The 21041-nt window shown below is 47.4% G+C and overlaps 1 protein-coding gene across 4 annotated transcripts in view; it reads left to right on the forward strand.

Moving 5' to 3' along the window:
• KLHL29 (kelch like family member 29) overlaps positions 1-21041 on the forward strand; it is a 321245-nt gene that overhangs the window by 64671 nt on the left and 235533 nt on the right. For 3 of the 4 annotated variants that reach the window (XM_017526630.2, XM_037737661.1, XM_037737651.1), the window contains exon 2: positions 20661-20768. The exons of the other annotated variant lie outside the window; for it this stretch is intronic. The gene's annotated coding sequence lies outside the window, so the exon portion shown is untranslated. The remainder of the gene's footprint in view (positions 1-20660; positions 20769-21041) is intronic. 4 annotated transcript variants of the gene reach the window in all.

Raw genomic sequence — 21041 nt, forward strand, 5'->3', positions numbered from 1 at the left:
TTGTACAACAAATATTTCTCGGTGCTTCCTGCCCACCAGACCCTATGCCAGGTGCCAAGTATAGAATGCAGATCAAACAGCCAGGTTGCCTACCCCTTGGCACTTGGCATGGAATGCCGTGAGCCTTTCCATTAAAGAGGGCTAAGGGCTATGAGCTGAATTTGACAAATTGTAGAAACAGAAGCAGTGGGCGGAGGTGGGGCACATTTATTTTTCTTGCATTTATTTTTCTGCAGCCTCTGTGCAATCAATTTGTAACCTCCGAAGACATATTTATTGTGAATTAAATAAGACCACCCTTCGATGTCTCCAGAATGTGCCCTCTTCTCAGGCCTGGCTCCTTCTGGGACAGCTGTTGTCTTTAGTTTCTTGCCTTATCAATAACAAAGTATTGGCCAACCCATAAAAGTGTCCCACTTCCATAATCCCCGACCTCCTGTGACTGATTAATTAAGCTCTGTAAAAAGGTTGCCTAAAAATGTATTTTGTAAATACCGTGTATTATGATTCAGGGTGACACCTCATGTTCAAATATGCTCTTCAGCTTTAACCTCTGTTAAGCTGAAGTCGTTTTGCCAGGTTTGGTTGGTTGATCATTACTGTTGTTATTGTTACCATCATTGATTTGTCTGTTGTGAGTGAAGGTCTTTGTTAAAAAACAAATAAGTGGAAATCCGGTTAATGTAAGATATTTTGGGTTCTGCATTTTATTTACCTTTCTGCTTAAGAACTTTCTCTGAGGACAGGCAGACAAGTTTGCCATTGAGTGAAGAGAAGCGTCAGCTAAGAGATGGTCACCTATTTTTTTTGTTTTTTGTTTGTTTGTTTGGTTGTGGGTTTTTTGTTTGTTTGTTTGTTTGTTTATGAGACAGAGTCTCACTCTGTCGACCAGGCTAGAGTACAGTGGCGCGATCTCAGCTCACTGCAACCTCCACCTCCCGGGTTCAAGCGATTCCCCTGCCTCAGCCTCCTGAGTAGAGTCTCCTGATTTTGTAAATTCTGCCATGTGGTTCATTTGTTAGCTATACTTATGCACTGAATTGTGTCTCCCAAAAATCCACATGCCGAAGTCCTAACTCCCAGTAGCTCAGAATATGACTATACTTGGAGATAGGGTCTGTAAAGGGGGTGATTAAGGTTAAGCCTTATAAAAAGAAGACACACAGAGGGACACAGGAATGTGCGTGCAAAGTGGAAAGACCATGTGAGGATATCGTGAGTGAGAAGGTGGCACCTGCAAGCCAGGGAGAAGGGGTCCCAGAAGAAACCAAGCCTGCTGACACTTTGATCTTGGAACTCCGGCCTCCAGAACTGTGAGAAAATAAATTCCCATTGTTTAAACCACCCAGCCTGTGGCATTTTGTTATGGCAGCCCTAACAAATTAATGCAACCACCAAGCCTGTTGCAAAGGATTTTTCTTCCAAGCAGATTGCTGTTTGATGAGAGGAGCCAGCATCCTCCTCATTTTTGTCGCTGGAGGGGCCCAAGGCAGAGAAGACTACTGGCCCTGGGCCCTTGGTGCAGTGGGGCAGTGACAGCAGTGGGAGGAGCAGCCACCTCCACAGAACCCCCAGCAGGCTCCCCATAGCAGCTGAGTGCTTGCAGAGCTGTGCCGGGAACCCAGGAAAATGCAGGTGGAAGAATTCGTTCTAGAATCCTTGGAGCCTTGATTTGGGCTGTGCTCAGGAGTGTTCATTCTCTTTTCCGTGGATCTTCACAAAATATCCGAGAACTAAATCTGCACCTTCTCTAGTAAGGCCACGTGATGCGTGCGTCTAGCACCCACGAGTGAGGAGCCGGAAACATTCTCCCGCGCCAGCTCTGCGGGGTTCTGGCTACTTGCGCTTGGGTGTAAATGCTCGCATTGCGTTTTCTGTTCCTGCCACATTGCACGCTCCAGCCTGGATGCAGCATTATCACTGCTGTAGGAATTTTTGACAACTTATTTATGAGTATTAGGATTCTGGAGTCTTCCCCCCACCAAAAAAAAGAGGGGGTAGCTGTGTCTGCACTTTGTGATGTTCCCAGGATGGCAGCCCTCATGGGGTCTGGTCACCCACAGGGCCGGCGGTAGATGCTGCCTCCCTTGTGCACCCAGGCTGGTTGGAAGTCTGCTGATGGGGACCTGCTGAGACAGCCAGGCAGAGGGAGAAGACAGGTGGTAGGTTTGCTCCAGGTCACACAGGCCACCGCGGAAGCAGGCCTGGCTAGGTGGAAGGGAGCAGGGTGACGGCATCTCAGGTGTCAGGGCCAGAGGCCGCAGAGGCCAAGGCCTTCCAAGGCCCATACCCAGGCATCTGCTGAGACCCTTCCTTGTGCCAGGCTCTGTGCCTTCCCAGCCCCGGGGTTTGGAGCTAGAGGCATCTGGGGACAGGAACAGGAGGAGGTTAAAGCAATCCCTGCCCTGAGTGAGTGCAAAGTAACCCTCACATGCACAGTGACCAGCGTAGGATGATGTTTGACCAATGCTGAACTCACATGGGCTCTGAGCCCAGAGAGGCCAGGTCTTTGGGGTCTGGAATGACTAAGCCAGGCCTTTCCTGTGCGAAATGGTGGCTTTGAGCTGTGGGGACCTGGAGAAGAGACAGCCAGGTGTTCTTAATTCTTTCCTTCGTCTTCCTCTCCTTTGATTCTGTCCCATTAAAGGGTTTTGGCCTGGTTCGGGGCCCCTTCCCCCCAGGACTCCTGCGGTGTGCATGCTGCGTCTTTGGACCCATGGATCACCCCTCAACCCCTCACCTTGTGTTCCCCGAGGTGGGGGTTCCCGTTAGAATTCCCTGCTCTGCTTTTAGGGCTGTCACAAGGATTGTGACAGGGTCCCGCTGGTGCTGGATGGCCCACAATAAATTCCCAGGCTCTGAAGCACCAGGAACAAGGTCTCCACAGTCAGATGAAAGGTCCCCTCCTTGTCAGGCAAAACCTGTTAACTGGGACTCTAAAGAAAATGTAAGGATGCCCGCTCCTACGTCAGCATGCCAGTAACAGTCCCATAGGCACCAGTGCACATCGGCAGGTGGCCAGCGTTGCCCCAGAGAGGACCTGTTTGAGTCACTCACTCGGCAGACACCAGGGATCTACTGGAAGCTCGTTTATTCAGCTTGCCCACTTGCTCATTAATTTAACACATTCGTATTGAATGCCTGCTTTCCGCAAGGCACTGGTGCTCCCACTGGAGCTGGGCTAGCAGACTGTTTCTATAAAGTAAGTATTTTAGGCTTTGAGGGCCATTTTGTCTCCGTTGCAACTACTCAACTCTTGTAGAACAAAAGCAGCTATAGACAATACATAAACACATGGGTGTGTAGCTTTGTTCCAGAAAGACTCTATTGACAAAACCAGCTGCATTTGGCCCATAGGCTGTTGTGTGCTGGCCCCTGAACTGTGTACAGAGGTAATCAGAAGTGGACATCCTCCATCTACATAGAGCTTATGCTCCAGGCAAGGAAGACAGGAAATTAATGATGTAATCACAAACGTAAATTATAATTATGAACAGGTCTTTTCATAGCCGCACAACCAGGGTGGCATGTGGCAATCTCAAGTCAAGAAAGGCTTCCGTCAAGGGTTGCTGCTTTTGTTGGCATCTGAATCGGCGTGAACCAGGTAAAGAGCGAGGAACCAGCACGTGGAAAGGCCCTGCAGTCCAAGTGCAACGTCCCAGGAACTGAGGGAAGGCCAGTGGTCATAGCGGAGAGGAGAACGGGGACGGGTGAGATGAGGCAGCAGATGACGGGCAGCTGGAGCGTGCATGGTCCTGGAGCCATGCGGTGCCTCCAGTCTTTGAGTCTAACGGGGAAGGCCAAAGCAAAGGAGAAACAGGATCAGATTTGCGCTTTGCTGCAGCATGAAAACAGATTGGGGAAGAGCAAGCAAGATTCAGGAGGACCAACTGAAAAGACTGTTGCAAGAGAGGACAGCGGCGGTGGAGGTGAAGAGAAGCAGAGGTATGTCGGGGGTCAGAATGGGCTGGGTGTGGAGGGGAAAGCCTGCAGGATGGCTCCTCGGTGTCAGGGTTGTACCTGATTAGATGATTCCATCTAGATGTAAGATGGGTTGGTGTGCTGTATTCTGAGACAGGAAGCACTGGGAAAACCCAGAGTTCTTTGATTTGTTTGGGTGAGAGGAAGCGCCATGATAGGTCTTAGTTGCCTTTGAAACATCACATTAACGGTGTCAGATAAGTAGGTGAGATGTACAGATCCTTAGCTCAGAGGAAAGGTGGGACTGCAGAGAATATGTTTTGGAGAGTTATCAGCATATGGAGAGTGATTGAAGCTTGGAGCATGGATTAGATCATCCAAGGGAAGAAGAGAATAGAGGAAAAAAAGAGAAGAGGGCCTGGCAAGACATCCTCCAGCAGCTCTGATGTGTAATAGCCAGGGAGGAAAGGGTGATTCTGCACAATGGAGAAATAGCCAACGAAGTAGGAGAAAAAACAGGAGACTGTTGTGCCGTGGAAGCAAAGGGAAGCAAGCGTTCCAAGCAAGGCTTGCATTCAGCCTGCACAGGCGCAGTGGACTGGCCACGGATGCCCGGTGACCACCCTGACTGCTCAGTGCAGGCACTGAGGTTGGTTAGTGCCCATGTCACATCAGTTGTCATAAACCTCGATTTTCATCCCTGCTTTCAAGGAATGGCCACCAGGGTTTAAAACCTCTGGGATAGCAAACAAAATAAGAAGTGGAAACCGCCCACTGGATTTAGTACCATGGAGGTCACTGGTGACCTTAGCAAGAGAACTTTAGATGGAGTGATGGGCTGGGGGTTGAATGGGAGGTGAGGAGGTAGACAGGATGCCTAGGCAGCCTTTCCAGAAGTTTCAGTATGAAGCAGAGGAGCTAAGCAGGACAGGTAGTGGAGAGGTTGGAAGGATATCCTGGAGTCGAAATTTTACTTTAAAATGTTGAAATGATGAGAGGTATTTATTCAACATACCTGTATTTATTCAGATAGCAAATTCTGTATCTCATTCATTTATTCATTACTTGATCCAACATCCCTGTCTCAACCTTGAGTAGGATATTTATTATAAGCACTAAATTCATTTTATTTCATTTCCTTCTTTTCTTGTCAACAGTCATTTATTGAGCATATATTATTTGCCAAGTACTGGACCAGGTCCCAGTGATAGAGACATGAATAAGTTATAGGCTGTGTGTTCACGGAGCTTTTAGTTTTTTCTAGCGCAGTGGTTCTCAACCAGGGATGATTTTGTTCCCTTCCCCATTCTAGGGGACAGGGGACAAAGTCTGGAGATATTTTTGTCATGATTTAGGGGAGAAGGGATGCTACTGGCACCTAGTGGGTGGAGGCTAGAAATGCTGCCAAACAGCCTGCAGTGCACCAGACACCCATCACAAAGAATTAATCTGGCCCCAAACAAGAATGGGGTGAAAAAGGCTTGATTAATATGTGCATGTGGTAACTCCCGGGGCTCAGAGGATGGGCACTTGGACACACAGTGGAGCTGGCCAAGCAGAAGATGAGGGACAGACAAGACAGGTGGAGGCCACAGGTGTGGAAAGGCATGGAGCCCTGCGGGAGCATGGTGCAAACTCTGGAGCTCCCAGCAGTTCCAGGTGGAGGCACCATGGCTGGTAAGAGCGGAAGTTTGCAGCCTAACTGTGGCCATAGATACTGTGCCAAGCATCTTGGATTTTGTTTCTGCAAAGAGAAGCCACTAAAGGATTTCAAATAAGAGAAAACTGGGTTGGTGTCTTAGGAAGATCATCCCGGTGGCCGACAAGATCAAACAATAATCACTTTTTTTTTTTTTTTTTTTGAGACAGAGTCTTGTTCTGTCACCCAGGCTGGGGTGCAGTGGCTGGATCTTGGCTCACTGTAACCTCTGCCTTCCGGGTCCAAGTGATTCCCCTGCCTCAGCCTCCTGAGTAGCTGGGACTATAGGCACTTGCCACCACGCCTGGCTAATTCTTTGTATTTTTAGTAGAGACAGGGTTTCTCCATGTTGGTCAGGATGGTCTAGATCTCCTGACCTCATGATCCACCCCCCTCAGCCTCCCAAAGTGCTGGGATTGCAGGCATGAGCCACTGTGCCCTACCCAGGCACTTTTTTTTGAGTACTTTATTGTATTCTCCTGTTGAATCTTCCAGCAACCCAGTGGAGAAAAGACTCTTGTTATCCCCATCTCACAGCTGAAGAGACGGAGGCAGAGGGGTCGGGGAGGCTGCTTGACATCACATGAGTAGTAACTGCAGGGCCAGGACGTGGCTCCCAGAATGGGCCCATGAACAAACACGAGCTGGCCTGGGGTTCTGTCTGTCTCCCGCTTCGGGTCCGAGCTCTGGGATGAGATTTGAGCAGCCACAGGATCTCAATTCATAATTCACATGTTTCAGCACTTTTGCAGCTGCTCAAGAATTCTATGCCTCTAGCCTTAAAGAGTACGGCCTTGAGGTACCCACTTTACTTCTTGATTAGGAGTTCTCACGTAGCTGTTAATTTTTGAGGCTCTGGCTGAAATGCCCCATCAACAGAGAAACACTTGAGTGAAGTGTGCCGATGGGAAGTCAGATTCGCTTTTTGCTGCCTAAGCCTTTTAAGTGGACCTGGTATCCTCACGTGACCCCTCTACCTTGTATGACTTGCTCTGCCTTCTCTGTCAGATACCCCATCTCACTATCTAATGTACCTCATCTTTATCTTTGCTGGGCAGGGGGGAAATAGATGGCTTTGCCTAATAAAATGTAAAGTAGGTCTCAGTGCTCAAAGCTGCATCATTAGCCAGTGAAGATCCTGCTTCTCAGGGTTTTTAATGACAGTGGCTCCCCACTCTGCGTTAGGATGCCCTAATGAGAAGTGACACCCCCTCCTTGCCCAGGACTGACACCCCCTAGGGAGTAGGAAACTGAGGCTCCCAGGTATTAGTTCCATGCGAACCTAATTGCAGTTTTTGCCATTTTGATGACAACACAATTACATTTGCACGAACCTAATAGAAAGGGCTGCACCTGTGTTCCTTCTACCCATGAGAGGAGAAGAGATTTTTGTCTGGATCTCAGCTGCTTAGAGAGGCAGGTGACTGACAGGTGGGACTCAAGGATGACTCCCACCTGGCAAATTTCGGCAGCGCTCCTCCCATTTGGAAAGAAGAGCCCAGACACATTTTCATATTTATGTAGGCTTTTCAATACATGTGTCTCTCTCTTTTTTAAAACAGTGGCAGAGTTCTGGCACAGCATAGGAAATGCTACCTGGTCTGTGATCCAGAGGGAGCTCCCTCCTGGAAAGGAGACAGGCTCTGTGCTATACTGGGTGGCTGGCATAGCATACTCCAGGTGGGTTCCTTGAGGCTGGCTTATCACCTGTGAGTTCACAGCCCCAAATTATCCCCAGCTGACAGAAAGAGCCCCAGGCTGTGGCCTCTGTCACTAGGGAGTCTATAGGAGAAGCCGGCTCTGATTTCTAGGTTTCTTCCTATGATGATTCCGTGGTAGGACAGAGAGTTCTGTGGGCCTCCATTGTCCTATCTGTAATATGTAGGGGTAGTTGGACTAAAGGCCTTCTAGTGTCCCTAGCGGCTTTGACTGGTGGATTAAATTAGGCCTTTGACAGGATGAAGACTGCCCAACAGTACTAAGAAAGTTAATTTTATGCCCAAACCTAAGGCAGTTCCCCGCTTTCCCAAAGAAAAGGTTTCCAAAAACTTTTTAGCCAACCCGAATATATTAATTATTTTGGAACATAGATGCAACAAAAAAGTGTACTTACAGTGTTTAATTATTTTAGTTTCAAGTGTCTAAAATTATAAACTGTAAAATGCTAGCTGGGCATGGTGGCTCACACCTGTAATCCTTGTAGTTTGGGAGGCCAAGGTGGGAGGATTGCTTGAGCCCAGGAGCTCAAAGCTAGCCTGGGCAACATAGCAAGATCCCATCTTTGATTAAAAAATAAAAAAAAATTTTTAAAGTTTAATTTAGAAATATTTCCACTTATATTTCATGAGGAATTATTCAAACTTGTTCTGGGCAGCTTTGCCTCCCATGTGTGGTTTTTTTCAGTGTAGTTTTTTATCACTAGAGCGACTTTTTGAGTCCTCTGACAATTTTTTAGAACGTCATGATCTTTACTTCCATCCCAGCTTTTGAGAGATGGCAATTTTTGAATCTGAGGATTAGACCTTCCCTGTGAATTCTATCCCAAGCCACAGGCCTCAGTTCGCGGAAGTTGAAGCAGGTGTTTTTGGCTTTTGTTTTTCATTTGGTTTATAGGTAAATATTTACAATCTCTTGCAGTAATACACCATTTGCTTGTTAAAGTGACTTTTAACAGCCTGTTTATAATAATGTACAGACACTAAAATGTTGAAGTTGTAACCTCAAGAACAATTACTACATCTGTGTTAATTAAATTAATTAGAGTCCTCTTCTGATACAGAATCTATCCGTTGATATATTGGATATATCAATATATAAATGTAGGGGTAGTTGGATAGACCTTCTAGTGTCCCTCGTGGCTTTGACTGGTGGAGGAGGGAAAAGATGGCATAGATTAAAAAAAAAAATTTACTGTACAAAATTCTTACTTAAAACCTCTCACTTGTTATATTGCACTTATGAGCATTTCTGTAATGGCTGTTTGGTAGCCTATGTCTGTAAACGCAGGCAGAGGTCTCCAGTGGAGCCAGAAGACAGAAGACCTCGTCTTCTTCTGAGCCTTTGGACCCCCCAGGAACTCTGACCAACATCCTTCACCACTTTCCAAGCAGAAGGAACCATAAGCCCCTTCTGACCACCTTTCTGCCAATCTGCTGCTGGGCTTTTGTGTAGTTTAATGAGCATAGAGTCGTTTGGAAATATGCAGCGTGCTTCACAAAAAGAAATAGTAATATAATCAGAAATGATTATATTTCAGCACTTCAGCACTATTGCCACTATTAATGTCCATTATCATTATATTACCTGAAATGTGTTTAACAATCACAGTCACTAATCAAGGTGCCTGTCCTGGAAAATGTGTATTCTCTCCATCTGGATCACACTATGTATTGTGCTGTTACTGTTTTAAATTTTTTTCAGATAATTGGAACCTGCTACTTCATACTTTGAAAAGTAATGTAGCGGGTGAAGCCCTGAGAGGTTCAAAGCCTATGCTTCCATCAGGGAAATAATGCAATTTCCATGCAAAATGATTATAATATTATTCAGTGATTACATGGGGGTGGAGGGTAGTCTGTTTTTGTTAGACTTTTGAAAGTGGCAAATTGAATTCCATCCAAGTAATCAGAGGTTATGAGTTTCCAGCACAGTGTGTTTGCACTTGTTGGAGGCTCATTTCCCCAGGGTCCCTGCAAGCCTGGAGCCCCCGGAGCCTTTGCTGACCACTTGGGACAGATGTGAAGGGCCAGGGAATTAATTCCCCGCCAGCAGCCTTCAGCCCATGATACATGGGAGGTGGAGGGAAACACCGCAGCTGCCTTCGGGTGGGATAATTCAGAGACCCCCTCCTCTCTGTCTCCCAGAGGTCCCCAGTGGGTGAGATTGGCTTCACTTGCCCGCTCATTTGGAGCAATCTGTGTTGGCTTCCTTCCCTGCCTCCCTTCCCCACTCCCCTGCCTAAGCTTTCTGGAACCACTGTCCAAACAGAACAGTAGCCTCAGATCTTCATCCAGGTTCTGCTTGACAAGAGAAGCACACATGGCCTCCCCACTTTCCGCTTCGTCTTTTTGAGGGCATCCAGGGACCTCTCTGGATCCTCCTTTCCTATAACCCAGTTTGCGGAGGGTTCTTGGCAGCACCCAGAAGTCTTTGTGTTTTAAGGCATCGTCATTCTGAAACATGAAAAGTCTGAATGTTTCTTATAGTCAGAAAGTTGATGGGTATAATTTAGTTTTCCCACCTCTTCTCTTAATTATTATTACTCCATTCAAGTGAGACAAGATGATTTAATCCAGGCTGTTTTTAAAATGCCCATAATCAATGCCCTCATTCTGAGCATGCATCTATGTGCTCTTAGATAATTTATGTATAATTTTAATAGATTCGTCAACAGCAGCCCTTCCTCATCTAAACAGGCTGCTTGCAGACAGATCACTTAATTTGCTTCTCAATGTTATTTTTCATACATGGTTGCTGCACGGCCGACAGATTGTAGATGATCCCATTACGAACACATTTGACACGGCATCTACTGTGGGGATGAGCAAACTCATGGTCTCGTATGTGGCAGGCAGAGTGTGGCCCCCTCTCATTCAGAAGGGTTGGATCCCAGAGAACAAAGCCCCAGGCAGGTGCCGAAACTAGTCCTGGCAGCGTTCAGGTGCTGATGGGAGCCCTGGCTTCCTGCTAGAGTGAGACTGTTGGTGCGACACCCGTCTCCCAGCCAGGGCGTCACCTGCTCACGCCTCTCACCTCCTGCCTCTCTGTATGAGGGTGCCTAGCAGGCAGGCAGGAGGTGCCGGGGCACTCATACTGCAGAAGCAGCCCTCCACCAGTGAGAGGTGGGAGGCAATGCATAAATACCCCAGCTTCCTCGCCTCGTTGTGAGGCAATTCCAGTGCACTCTGCACGTCTCTCAGAGGGTTCCCGGCAGGACGGAACCCCAGCTGCCCCCGGCGGTGACCCCATGGTGGAAGCTTTCTCAGTTGGCTTTTCTCCTGGCCTGTCTCACCTACTCCCTCACAGTGCTTCCTTGGATCAGCTCCCAAAGAACCCACTTCTGTCGAAATCCTTGTTTCAGGATCCACTTTAGGAACCCAAACGCAGACATTTGCCCCTCTGAATCTCTTCACGTTGGTCTTTCAGACACCACCTTCTTCTAGGACCTCACTTAAGCCCTGCAGTGACATCCCCCTAGTCCCCCTGGCCCAGAACCTCTCCTCCTCCGGCCATTGTCAGTGCCGCTAGCTTAGTTCACTTAGCCTGCACCATTGGCAGCCTGTCCATCCTCTATTTCTGCATGTGGGTATGTGATGGGGCAGGTACCAACTCTGCCACCTTCCCGCTGACTTGCACGTGGGTCTCAGAGGTGATGGTGCTCCCCTCCCCGCTGGTCCTCAGCGAGTGCAGGCAGGAGGCACTGAGCAGGGTAGAGGATGGGTGGCCAGATAATGCCAAGAGTATACTCTTTAAGGCAAAAAAAAAAAAAAAAAAAAAAAAAAAAAAAAAAAAAAAAAAAAAAAAAAAATCAAGAAACGCCTCCTTCCGAAGACTAATACGAATGCTGATGGATTACTTGCGCCGTTTCCGTCCGCTCGGGTAATTGCAAGACGAGTGCATTGTGTTCCAAAGGAAAAATGTTCTGTAGATGTGGTAAGCTTCGCCGTGCGGGCTCGTGACAGAGAGAACCACATCCGCTTCTAAATTTTCTCAATGGAGTGCAATGTGTGTAATGTGTAATAAAATATAAATAAGCCTTTAAGAAGCATCTATGTGTTTCTTTTTATCAACCTTTAGACGCGTTAAAGCCAAGTACAATTTTATATGAATTCTAGATGATATGTAGTATTTTTATTTGCTAGTTCATTGCTAAATGTTTCATATAAAACTGAAGAGGAAAAAAATACACAGTCCCACATATAAAAGAAGCAGCAGATGGCTAAATGTGACCGTGGGAGAGAAGCAGTGAGTGGTGTAGGTTCAGAAAGGAGGCTCTCCCCTGCTGTGTATGGGCCCGAGATGGAGTGGAGGGAAATTTGTACCTGCAGTTACCTGTGTTCATTAGCGGTTTTTCCACTGTGTTAAAGTAGGCCATTAGTATTCATACGAATCTACAGGTATCTTTGTTATGGTTTTCTTTTTTTTTCTTTATCTTTTAAGTATACATATAAATGAATATGTATTATTTATAGATGTTTTTGGATTTAGAAACATCAAGCTTGAAAAATAACACGGCAAGGAATATTTGATTTAATGCTCACCAGGGAGGGAAGGGGACCGGGACTTTCTGCAGGAAGGAAGACTGAGTTGGGATAAGTTATCTGACCTTCCTAGGGGACTTTCCTGGAAGCTCTTCAGTGACAGTTACATTGTAGAAAGGTCTTGGATGAAAGAAAGGACAGTGGCCAGAGAGTTAGGAAGCCCCGGGTCTCATCCCAGCTCTCCCACTGACTGGCTGTGGGACCTGAGCTTGTCACTCACCCTCTCCTGCCTTTGGCGACCCTGCCTGTATCTGGACTTCAATCTGTACCAGGCTGTGGCTCCATGATTGGTACCTCCGAGCTGAACTGCTGCTCGGTTGCTGGCCTCGTTTGCGGAAGAGCAGTCGGTGGTGAGCCATCCCACGTGTTTCTTCAGATGGATCACAGAGCCATGGTGTGATCGAGCCACTTACTTACCTACACACATTGGTGGAGACCAGGAAAACAGAATTAGCTTCCCATTCTATTTCCAGTTCCCAGGCACTTTCTACATTGGCCAAGAAAAGCAGAGTACTTACAGAAATTCCTGGTAATGGCTTCTTTCTGCCTGGGTATGGAGAAACGTGCCTGTCTGTAGTTTATTTTTAAATGGATAACTCATCATATTTGGGTAAAAAGTCCTGTAATCTCCAAAGCCTTTCTTTCACAAAATTTTTTTTATTCTGAGAGTGTGGAAAACAGCTTCAGATCTATTCAAATAAAAATAGCTTTTTTTTACTGAGTGAGGAAGCAATGCCTTTTAAGACCCACTTGTGTTGGGGAAGGGGTTTTCGGCAGCTGGCTCTGTAGGCTTGGGCTCAAAGGAAAGGCAGAATAACGAAACAGAAGCTACAGCAGCATCTGACCTAAGTCCTGGATTTTGGTTTACCAATTGCTGGCTGCAGGTGGGCTGGGAGCAGGAGCACTGGGAAGGCTGAAATTCAGGGAGATAGCTGGAGGGAGCAGGGAGTGGTCGCCGACCCACGTGAAACCAGCCCAGACTCCTGCACGTGCGGTCAGCCTATTGGTTCCACCGCCTTCCGAGGAAGACCCCTCTTCATTTGTGCCCTTCCTGCCCACTTCTTCGGCAGGTGGTAGAAGAGAAGGCTCCATCTACTGTGACTCCCAACCATCCCCATGGCACCATCTACTGTGACTCCCAACCATCCCCATGGCACCATCTACTGTGACTCCCAACCATCCCCATGGCACCATCTACTGTGACTCCCAACCATCCCCATGGCACTGTAGGTGTTTTTTGTCCTTCAAACAGCAGGCTTGGTCATTGTAACAGTTATAGCCACCATGTATAGGTACCACGGACTATGTTGTTTCTTTCTTAGGGTAGAACATTAAATTCTCAGAACCACCATGGATGTTCCATGATATCATCCCTGTCGTACAGATGAGCTTGAGGCGGGGAGTGGGAGTGGAGGGTGGGCAGATGTGGTCACGGCCATCAAATGGCAAAGCTGAGATTTAGACCCAGCTCCCTCAGATTATCAATCTTCCATGCTCCTGAGCACTGCACAGGCCGAGCCAACCTCTGAACTGGTGCCTCTGAGGCTAGGATGGACACCCAAAACGAAGCTCAGGGGGTGCAGTGCAGACCACGCGCAAGGCTGCAGGGTTCGGAATAGGGAGAAGACCCTCTGCATCTCTGTGAGGGACCACCAGTTCACAAAGTCTAATAGCCCACCTTGTTTTTTGTTGTTTATTTGTTTTTTGTTTTGAGACAGAGTCTCGTACTGTCGCCCAGGGTGGAGTGCAGTCACGCAATCTCGGCTCAGTGCAACCTCCGCCTCCAAGGTTCAAGCGATTCTCCTGCCTCAGCCTCCTGAATAGCTGGGATTACAGGTGCCCACCACCTTGCCCAGCTAATTTTTGTGTTTTTAGTAGAGATGGGGTTTCACTACGTTGGCCAGGCTGGTCTCAAATGCCTGACCTCATGATCCATCTGCCTTGGCCTCCCAAAGTGCTGGGATTACAGGCATGAGCCGCTGTGCCAGGCCTACCCACCTTGTTTTAAACTGTGAAGCCATTCTGTTCCCATGGCTCCTCTTTTAAAGCTATCAAAAGGCCACGCCCTAAACGGGTGGGGGCTTCAAGAGGACCCCCACCCCACCCGCCCAGCATCAACAGCTGCACCTGTGGACCAGACTGGGTCGTTCCAGAGCCTAGGAGTGAACTCGTGTGGTGTCTGCCTCTCCTGTCCCCACAGCCGTCTCCAGCCCCAACACAGACAGCTTTGATCTGGCTAGAGGGCTTGTGGTGTTTCCTGATGTGGCTGACTACCCAAGTGCTTGGGGTGCAGGTCACAGCCTCCCCTGAAGAACTGGGCAAGCATAGGGCTGATCACCAGGGAAGAGACAGACCTCAGACGAGAACCTGGAACAGGGAAGGCAGAAGGGAACAGGGAAGCCCTACTCTCTCTGGGCTCTGCTTGTGGGGTTCAGACTTGAGGGGGACTCCTGCCTGGGTGTGAGTTCCTGTCTGGTGGATGCTGAGGTGATGTCGCCCCCTGGTCTTGGATGGGCCTGACCAGGACTCCGGGGCTCTCCTGGAAATCCGACTGGGAGCCGAGTGGTCTGGCTGCGTGTAGCTTTCTTTGCATAGCCCGCGCCTACTTCCTTGCCTGTTGTTTTGTTTGACTCCCCAAGACTCCAGTCAAGTCTTGTTTAAATGTTATAGCCTGTTCCCAGGAGTGTCAGGGAGAATCGAGGAGAGCTGTGTCCACACTGGAGTCAGACTTTTAAAGGGGCAGTGCCCCTGAAGGCACCAAGGCGGCGGGAGTGGAGCCTCCGTAGATGGGAGTGGGCGCTGTGAGTCTCTGACGCCCCACCCCACATGGCGACCTGGAGGGTGCTGGAGAAAGGCGACTGTACGTCACTCAACATACGCACCTGCCGCAGTCCAACTTGGGAGAGCCAGCAGCTGGCCTGCCCGTCAGGGAATCAGGGACGTGGGCACCTGCCCTGCCTCTCGAGGTTTGTGTGGCATCTAATGAGGGAGAGAAGATGCAGGAGCGCTCCGCGCAGCCCGCAGCACCAGGCAGGGGTGAAGCATCCTTATGAAAAGCTGAGATTTATGGGTCTGAAGGAGAAGCAACATCTGGGAAGGAATTATTGCAATTTATAGGGAGGATGAAGGCCTGTTTATAAGAGCAAAATCTGGAGGCAATGTCTGATTTTTTTAAAACTGGTTTATATTCCAATCATGAACCTATGGTGTGAACATCTTCCAGATGTTCAAAGAAAAATTATGGAAAATGAGTTGAACCGTGTAGGCAATTTCCTTCTTTGAACAGAGCTTTACTCTTTACTGAGCATCTACTACGTGCCAGGTGGGTCTTCCCTGCTGACATCTTCAGTGCTGTTGTGGGTGAGTCAGGCTTTAGTAGGTCCAGTTGGCACCTTTGGCTTCTTTCTCCTCATCTTGTGGAAAAGCAAGGGTCATCCCGGTTCTGGTTCCATAATCTGTATTAACTGGTGGAGGGAGGGCGGGGGTGGGGTGTGTGCCAGCATTGAGTGGCAGGGCTGAGTTGCGTGAGTCTGAGTTCATTTCATTTTGGAGGGGTCTGCTGTGTATTTTTAAAAAATTGTTTTGAGGGGATCTGAGTTTGCAAAATTTTTTCCCCTGAAATCTTTCATGGTGGGTTTCCGGTAGAGTCATGTCACGGCATAATTTAGGATGCAGTCTGACTACAAACACCTTGTTTTATCTTCCCATTCTCCTTGCCCCAAACAAGCCAAGGGGACTAGGAGATGGGCCCCTTTGGTGCTGTGCTGGCCCAACAGGAAGCCTCCTTGGGTGGCACGTGTGCCCTTCTTGTGATAGCCTCCAGTGTTTTGCCTGGACAGTTTCTGTACTCCAGAGAGTGCAGAAGGATGTCTCTGGTGGAGGTGGGGGGGATTCAGGAGGAGAGGGGTGAAGGCGGGTGGAGGCCCAGGAACAAAAGCCTGGCATGGGAGGCGGAAGATCCGGGGTTCCCGTTCAGCTCCCTCCATTACTTGCTGTGTGACTTTGGACAACCTTTTTTTTTTTTTTTTTTTTTTTTTTTTTTTTTTTCTTTTTTTTTTTTTTTGCCATGAGCCTCTGTTTCCTCATCTGTAAAAAGAGGATTATAAAAGTAATCAGCTTTTTATAAAAGTAATTATAAAAGTAACAGATCATAAATTTGTTAGAACAGGTAAATGAGAAAATAAGAATGAGCTAGGCTTTGTCAACTTCAAGCCTTGTGAAAACATTGTTATCTCTCAGTCATCAGCCTGGTTTCTGCAGACACTGTCTTTGAATACACGCCTACAAGAAAGCATGCCAGGAGGCGCATCCCTACCAGCTGATCTCATCAGTGGCCAACTGCGGCTCCTTAATGGAATAGGAAATCTCTGCGTTGTGCTGGGTGGACTCCCATGACTCACTCCACCTTTGCATCTTCACTCTCCCCTTTAAAAAGCAGTGCCTTCCGGACACCGGCTCGTGAACTGTCGTGAACCTGATGGATAAACCTTTTGAGAGTGCTTATTTTTGTGTTGGCAAGAAGCCTGCAGGCTTTGGTGAACCCATGGTTGATATTATTAATGGATAGATGGCCTGTTATTCTCTCATCTTAAAAGAAAAAGAATATGAATGAGCGTTCCTCTTGAAGGACACACTGGAGCAGACATTCCCACCCAGGGTCAGAGGTGCCGCGGAGTCCCACACCTGGGCTGACAGCAGGGTGGGCTTGGGAGCTGGTTTCTTCCCTACAGTTTACAGCCTCCGGTTCCTTTGCTGTTCTTTTCCAAGGAAGAAAGACTCTTTGTTGCCCAGTTTGCTGAGGGGTGTTGAACTTCTGGGTTCTGGACCCATAATTGGAAAGTATGGTTAAGACCCCGGCAGGGCTGCTTTCTGATCTGTGTCAAACTGGAGGCTTCCTAATTGGTTTCTCCTCTCTTACGGCAGTTTCTTTCCAAAAGAAGAAAAAAAAAAATGTGTATTTTATAGAAAAGTGAAAATCCTGGGGCCCTTGTTTTTCAGTCTCTTGACCATCAATTTGGTTCATGTTGGGAACTATATTTACAGACGTAGAGGTAAACTAGATCGCAAAATTTTTCTCTGGCTTCATTTTGAATCTCTCCCAGCATTTAACACAAATAGCCCATTCAAGGGTCTTGCTTTTACATTGGTCTTGATGCCTTGTCAAGGTCAATTAGCATCTCTTAAGTACCTTGGAAGCTGACAGCCATAAGACCCCTTTCACAAGTGGTGACTGACTACCTACTGTATTTTTAAAATAAATTAGAGTCCTCTGTTCTTTGGCTTTTACAGTTTGTTTTCCTTAAGACTGTAAGCTGTCCTTTGATGAAATTAGTGGAAGGGAAAAGGTCAATTTGACCAAAAGTGTCACAAATTAAGCCCTGAAGCAGTCTGTCTATCTGGAGACAGAAAACCATAACTATCTCCCTGTTTTTCCTGGGTTTATTCCTGGGATTCATTTTCCTGGGCCATGATCTTTGAAAACATAAGGTTTTACAATGTTAACTTGGGAACAAAAGTATTAGTAAAAATTGGTTTTTAGTAATGTATTTTTAAATAACTTTTAAATAACATGTATCTCATTAAAGTGGAATGTGCTTAGATGCATGGATGTAGCTTATAGGCCTCCCAAGGACAATAATGAGTCAAGCATCAATTATACACCAGCACGCAGTGGGTGCTGTGGGCCAGAGATTCCAAAAGATACTGTCTATTCTCAGGAAGCCCAGGGTCTAACTGCAAGGGGTGGAGGTTGGGTGGATGGAAAAGAACAAGAAATGAAAGATGTGAGAAAATAAATAAAATCACTGAGGCATGAACTGATGCCAGATGTGAACCGAGAACAGTTAGAAACGCTTTCCAGGGAAGAGTTTCTGGGAGGGGTGGGCAAAGATGTTGTGAAGCAGGTGCTGCTTGCCCTGGGACTTTGAGCAGGTGATAGCACTGCTGAGATGGTGATGCTGAGGAGGAGGAGGAGGAAGAGGAGCTTTAAGAATGGGAAACAGAGGCTCCTAGCAGTTAAAGACTTACCTGCTGTCACAAAACTAAGTAGCAGTGTTAGAATTCTAATTCAGATGTGTCTGATTCCAGGGTCTTGCTTTTAACCCTCTCTGTGAATTTATCCTTTGGGGTCTTGAAACAGACATAGTCAAATGTGCAATTTGAAGAGAATTAAGTAAAAGGGCTATCCACAAATGTATAGGCACAGTATAAGGAAACCATCATAGCGCTGTGCCTCTGGGCTGATGATGGGATAAGGGGAATTACTTACTGCCTTTGAGTGTAATGTTCAGGGGAGGGAGCTATTACTGGAATCCAGAGAGAGAGCCTTGTAGAGCTTCTTGTTCCTCAACTAGAGCCATGACCTGCAGTTGAGGGACAGCCTGCTCATGAAGACACAGACAGGGAGGGGAGCAGGGAGCCAGCAGCCAACCCCAGCCTGTCCCCAGTCTCCTGCTAGTGCAGAGGCTCCAGAACTCGAGGGATGCTCTCCATGCAGGTCGGGTGAGCTTCCCAGGGCTCACCTGGGAGAGGTGGAAAGAACAGGGTGGAGAAGGTGGAAGGCAGGCCGAGAGCGACCAACAGAAGATACCCAGTGCAGTCTATAATAGCCAACGGGTCATTCACCTCTAGACCTTTTCATCAGCACAGGAAGGAAAAGTCCCAGAGAACTCAGCTGTGCCTCTGGTTTATTTTTGTTCAGAACCATTTCAGAACTGTCTCCCCTAGAGGTAGGGACCACAGAGAAGGAAGGGCAAGGCCACTGTCATCAGGACAGGCTTAGACAGCCTGCACTTCCTTCCCACCACTGTCCCTCCAGGCTCCAGTCTAGCCCATTCCATATTCATTTGGCATGGCCTGGAAAGGAAGTGAATTAACCCGACGTGAGCTCGGAGGGTTTTGGCTCAAGAAATTGGGAGCCCCTTCTAAAGATAGTGGCTGGGATCTTTGGGCTCTCAAGTTAGTAGACTTCACAGTGGCCTACAGGGTCCTACACAGTCAGGGTGCCCACCTCTCTGGCCTCACCTCTTACTAGAACCTCCCTCTGCCAGCCACAGTGGCTTCCTTGCTGGTCCTGGAACATACCAGCCATGTTCACACTGGCTCTTCCCTCTGCCTAGAACACTTAGGGCGGGATGCCCACAGGACCCACTCCTCATCTCCTTGAAGTATGTGCTCAAATGTCCTCCACTCACAAGATTGGCACTGCCCACCCTATTTAAACTGCACCATGCCCCCCGCCACTCACACAACATGCACCCTACCCTGCTCCATTTCTTCTCTAATAAATTGCACATACTACTGCCCAAAATATGATACAATTTTCACCGCTTTTTAAGTGTATATTCTATGTTTCCACCCTCTAGAATATGCACTTCTTGAGGGCAGGAATATTTTTCTATTTTGATGCCCACATATTCACAGTGCCTTGAACATACTGCCTGACACGCACAGGGAATCAGTATTTATTAAATGAATGAATGAATGAATAGATGTGATTCTTAGGCACCTAAAAATGGTTTGACCCCTATCTCCTAGACCTCTCTCTTCACCAGCACTTACCTGCCAAGGATCTTTCCCAGAATGACATCGATCACCAGTATTGCCAATACCTTGTGGTCAAAGGGATCAATTTCTCCTCGTCCTGCACACAGGCCTGGTAGAGGAAATGTACTTGCCACTTTGGTTCTGTGTCAAACTTAAATGGTGACCTTGGCTTATTTTGCGTCCCCGTAGAGGTTATTTCTCAGTCGTAAAGGGAACATTCTATCCTTGGGAAAAGTAATATTTTTGCCACCTTCAGCTTTAAAATGGCTATTTGATATGGCTCACGTGTGTCTCTTTCAGTAGCCACTGAAAAAGCTCAGGTTAAGAGGATCTGAGAAAGACCCGTCGCGTCGTCAGAGGGAAGCTGGCCATAAGGCAGAATGAGTTTACAATAACTTATTTACCTGTCCAAATCCTTCATATCGCATTAAAGCTTTCTCCTGCTACCCGGGACTCTAGAGTGCTAAGAGGAAAAAGGAAAATCAATTGATAATGATATATTCAGTTAAAAAAAATATATTGATTCCCAGGTAATGACAGTCGTGCGTTTTGCAGTGGGGGATGCCATTTCCCGTCGTAAAGATGGCTTTCTCATAGATTACATTTAAAAGAAGGAACCAAGAGTAGCCCTGCCTCCCCGTAATAGATAGACTCTTCCTCCTAGGTATTAAATCTATAAATTAAAAAAAAAAAAATTCTCCCCGGGGAACCTATTCTTTGCCCCCTCAAGGTCTTCTTACCCATTGTGTGAAAACAGTAATGATTTGTTTTTGTAGTTCTAGAGTTTGTGTCCTTTTCAGTATTAGATTAAAGATTTAAATTTTTTATTTTTCCCCGTTGCTGGAGTTTCTTAGTTCGGATTAGATAGAAGACAATGCCATTGTTCTCTCTCTTACTCAGTGTCAGTGGCTCGATGGTGGGGATTAGGGCTGTGCGTGCTGGGAGGAGCGGGGAGGAGCGGGGAGGGCCGCCTCACGTCTGCCGCTAGGAATACCCTACTACCCACTTTGCCCCGTAATCTGCGTGCGCTGGCAGTTTGTACACAGCCCGTGTGAGATAATCCACAGTATGCAGCTCAGCCTCTGGGACATCTGAGGCGGGGACTAGCATCCAGTTAGTGTGGGGACCATCCAGGATGCTGGAATTCAGACGAGATCCTTTTGCCAACAAAAAGAAAAAGAAAAAATGATACCTTTTCCCCACCCCTACCCCACTCTTTTTCCCTCTCTTTCTAGACTGTCTGGCTTCCTGGTGATGCTCACACTTTGCTAAGTGTTGGTGGCCATCGAGGTTTTCGCATCCTGGGGACGAATCCTGAGCTTGCCAGAGACGGGTGGCGCAAGGTAGGTCCCTGCTCAGCTCACCTGGAAATATGAAAGGCATCAGGCCTGAGCATAGCCAGCTCTCTCCTCTCACACTGAATGTCTGGGGGAAGGGAGGAAAATGCAGTAGGTCCCCTCGCCCTCTTCCTCAGTGGGATTTTTACCACAGGCATGTGATAAACTGGTACTGGGGCTTAGCTAAGCCATTTATTTTATTTTATTTTATTTTATTTTATTTTATTTTTATTCTTGAGACAGAGTTTTGCTCCTGTTACCCAGGCTGGAGTGCAATGG

This window comes from Cebus imitator, unplaced genomic scaffold, assembly GCF_001604975.1.
Source record: "Cebus imitator isolate Cc_AM_T3 unplaced genomic scaffold, Cebus_imitator-1.0 Scaffold1, whole genome shotgun sequence".
In the NCBI taxonomy this organism is placed as follows: domain Eukaryota; kingdom Metazoa; phylum Chordata; class Mammalia; order Primates; family Cebidae; genus Cebus; species Cebus imitator.